This window comes from Poecilia mexicana, unplaced genomic scaffold (genome assembly GCF_051168715.1).
Source record: "Poecilia mexicana isolate PSO_F unplaced genomic scaffold, ASM5116871v1 scaffold_7, whole genome shotgun sequence".
NCBI lineage: Eukaryota > Metazoa > Chordata > Actinopteri > Cyprinodontiformes > Poeciliidae > Poecilia > Poecilia mexicana.
Genome location: NW_028263376.1, coordinates 13,580,746 through 13,584,990, shown reverse-complemented (window position 1 = coordinate 13,584,990; position 4,245 = coordinate 13,580,746). Strand labels below are relative to the sequence as shown.

Below are 4,245 nucleotides of genomic sequence, written 5' to 3'. Positions count from 1 at the left end.
ATGTGATTATAGGACTCCCTCATCTTCTATTTTTGAATATGCTGATGTAACGCAAATCTTCATTTAATGGCATCCTGTTTTTGGCTTCCTCCATCTTTACAGATTCAGCCGTAGCACGTTTTTGTGGTCATACGTATTTCAGATGTAATTTCATTATTTATCCTGTTTATTTTTTTTAAACTGACCCTGAGCTGAAGCTGCAGCTGCATGCTCCTGGAAAACTTCTTTCTATTATGCAACTGATTCATTTCTTCATATTGAATGTTAATGTGATGTTATTTGCATTTTTTCAGATTAATTCCCCAGTTGATATATTTCCTTTCTTACAGTCACTTCATTTCTCCACCTTTTGTCAAAGACTTGCAGATTTGGGCTCCAGAGTCTTTTTCCTTCATAACAAATGCAAAACCATAAACTGGTTGGATAAACAAATCCATATGAACAGCAGTGGAAGAAGAGGAGAAAATGAGGTGCAGATAAATAATATTATATTTTTATAATTATGATGCTTATAATCATATTTTTTTTCTATTCATACTTTCACTTAAATCCACTTAAAAATGAAAGTTTAAATGATAATTCTTTTATTTTAGAGTAAGCCCTACTGGAGAAATTTCTACTAGCACAAGTTTGATCTCATCTGTGTATTTTAAATTAAAATAATGATGACATCCTGATAATGTTGAGTCTAAAATGAGTTTTTAGAAGAGAAAAGTCAACATGGTGGTGTTATGTTGGTTACTCTGGCCTCCAGTGTCTGTGACTGATTCTTCGCTCTGAAGCAGCAGACGATGCCAAAATCATCGAGGAAAGTGACAAAGTGGCCAAATGGCTTCATTGTGATTTTGAAAACTTGCAATCTGAACTTTTTCTAAAGCTGCTTTGTTCCTAATTATGATTCAAAACTTGTTTATTTGAAGGAGACAAATTGTTTTGGTAGGTTATAAATCTGAAAAACATCAACCAACAGCAGGAATGTCACACTTATTGGGTAAAAAGTCTTAACATTTTATTGAAGAAATGTGATCTCTTTTTAAAATATTTAGAAAAATCCTATAAAGGAGTTTAAGTACTGAGGAAAAGAAAACCCTCCAACATGAACAACTTTACAGTTTTACCACCAGAGAGACTCATCCCCCCCGCCAACCCGTTTGGCTCCTATTCTTCTCCAGGCTGGAGCATAAAAAGTGATTTTCTACATATTCGTCCTTTGTTTCGAGCCAAGCCCACCTAACATGTTTGTCTCTGAAAAGCTTTATCTCAGTCTCATTGGACCAACGGCTCCAGTTGGTAGTAGGACAGGAATGGCTTTTTTATGTTATGCCTCCCAAACAAGCAGCTGGCATCTTGATCTGACTGCAGATGTGGGAATGTTTTCAAGAATCTGTTCTCCTACTGACATTTTCCACTGAAAATCAAATTAAACGTTGGATTTTTTTGACTTCTTCACTTAGATTATGATGGATTCATTGCCTTGGGTAGTAAATTTGATCACTTTAATTCTCACTGGTCTACATATTTGATAAGTGAGCTGTTTTTATTTAAATAAGTGTAACCTAAACCTGTTACAGGTAATATTGGAGTATAAAGAAATTTACTCCAAGCCTGATCCAGGCAGCTTGACGAGCTCCAGAGGAAGGAGGTCAGCATGACATGCAGATTATTATTAAGACATTAACATGGCGTCCTGCAACGTTTGGATGCATCTCTGGTCCAGCAGACCTGAATCAAATGGCTAAATTACCTCCTCAGCATGCATTAAGCTCTGGTAATTATCCTATTAATATATCCAGGTGCACTGATGTAGATACACATCTAAAAGTTGCAGGACGCCGGCCCGAGACTGCTGCTTCTGCAGGTGGATGAAATGTTTCTAGCTTTCTGTAAGGAAATTGGTTAGAAACCCCAAACCAAGATAAGGTCTGGCTGGATGGTCCATTTTCCATAACACATTAAAATTTATATCAGCTTTTGGCTTGACATTGACAATGAAACAGCCCTTTTCCACGGTTACAAACCTGAACTTCCTTCCCTGTGAAGAAAGTTCAGTTTTGTGACCTTGGAAAAATAATATCTGAAAACTAAATCTCTCAAACCGATTAAAAAAACCCATGTAAGGTTGGAATCCTTGGGTTTCAAACCAAAACAACTCATGAATTTAGAATAAAATGGACTGGAAATCTGGCCAGTGAGTCCAGAGCAAAACTTGACTATTTATTAATCTGCAGTCAGAACAAAAGGATCAACATGAGCAACAAGGAGATCTGAAGGATGGCAATGAAACCCGAACAGCAGGAGCAACCTGGAGAGGTGAGTGGAGAACAAACAGGAAAGCAGAAAACTGAGCAACTCTGCAAAAATGACAGCAAAACATGAGAAGTAAAACTCTTAAAAGAGTAAATACCTGCACAACTGAGCAGCACTTTAGACATGAAGGCTTCACTTAGTTTGAACCTGAAGCATTTTCTGATGTTTCATCACGTTTTAAAAATAGCAACAATTAGTGGTGGAATTTTTAAAAAACGCCCCGGTGCTCTGGGCTCATCCATATTCTCATTTCATTTCCAGTTCGGATCCAGTTCCCACCCAAAACGCCGCTTTCTCGAGGGAAATAAGCAACATTCAGCATCAACAGAAATAATTCACTGAAAGGAGCAGGGAGGAGGAGGAGGAGGTTAAACCACAGAGCTCCTGTCAACATATCTGTATCATGACATATGGGAGCAGTGGGGAGAGAGGAGCTCCCAGTGGAGCTCCAGCAGCTGTATGCCTCCGTCTATTCAGGCTCAGCCACAGCAGGAACGGCAGCCGGACCTGAAGGTTCGGTCCGGGAGACAAATGGGCTCAGAGGGGGAGGTATCTAATCTCTCTACGGTCTGGTCGGGTTCTGCACATTTCTGTCGCCAGATCAGCTCGGTAACATGCCGGGGCGCGGGCGCGCACACGCTGATGAACCGACCGAGAAGCATGCACTGGTAGACCAACATGGAGAACCCGCACACGCACGCATTTCTAGGCTGCTTAATGAGCAGAAAGCCGTGCGGGATGCGATGCTTGTGTCTGCATCCCGCACGGTTATCCAGTACAAAGCCACACGCATGCACACACGCGCACGCGTAGAGTACGCGTGGACACAGATGCGAGCACACCCCTCTTGTTCCGCACACCTCCGGTCCGGAGCGGTCTTACCTCCAGACTTGCCCCAGCTGCAGCACGTGAAGCACGGTTTGAAAGACCCACATGCAGATGGTGCAGCATCTCCGAGGGGAGCCGACTCTCACCGCCGCAGCAGGCGGGCCAGAGGACGCATACACCGGGGTAACATTCGCGGCGTTCACCGCTGGCGCGTTCCCACCATGCTGGTCGCTGTCCTTGGTGCTTAACGTGCTATCGCCCGCTGTGGCATCGGCGCCTGCCGCGCCTGCAGCCGCCGCCGCCGCACAGCTCCCGCCGCTGCCCGAACCTTCACCGCCGCTAAGATCCGAGTAGTCATACACGAACCACCTGAAACTCAGCACCTGCACGACAGCGGAGGGCACCACGACAAAGACCAGAGTCAAGCCGAACCACCAGTAGTCGCCTCTCAGGTAGTAGTCTGCGGCCAGCCACAGGTCGGTCGCTCCGTCGGAGAAAAAGACGAGCAGGGCGCAGAGCACCCAGCAGCAGTCCAGCAGGGTGTAGGGCTTCCCACCGGCGGCGGTGCAGCGGGACCGGGCCACGGGGTTCCCCGGCTCCGACAGGCTCCTGGGCGTGTTGTCATCTTCCACAGACACCGCTGCTCCATCCGACTTAGCGGCCATGTTGGTTAGGATAGGAGAGAAAGACAGGGAAAGAGGTGGGGAAACAGGAAAGAAAGGGAGGGGGCTGTAGCTGTGTGCAAGGAAGAGGGAGTGAGAAAGATTACATCATAACTAGCCTCATCATCAGCCAATTAATTGTGAGGTACCATAACTAAGAGCTGTTAACACCGTGTCACCAGCGAGATGTTTTCAGGACATCCAGCGCGCAGAAAGGACCAAGCCCGACCCGCAGGAAGGTGTTAGTTCATCCATCAGGTAATGTTTGCCAGGTTTTGGCTGCTCTCTCTGCAGCGTGCTGCTGCAGCGCACATGACGACACCGCTGTTAAACTTCTAAATATTACACCCAGCTCCTGTCAATCCGAGAAGGCGTGAACCCGCCTCCTGTCAGGGGAAGCCAGAGATCGCAGAGACACTGAGAAGTTGTTGGCTTTTCCATCCAGAGG

The 4,245-nt window shown here is 45.3% G+C and overlaps 1 pseudogene; it reads right to left on the bottom strand.

The window, feature by feature from the left end:
* Nucleotides 1-3,185: 3,185 nt before the first annotated feature.
* On the bottom strand, nucleotides 3,186-3,800 carry LOC148158382 (XK-related protein 7 pseudogene; annotated as a pseudogene).
* Nucleotides 3,801-4,245: the final 445 nt, after the last annotated feature.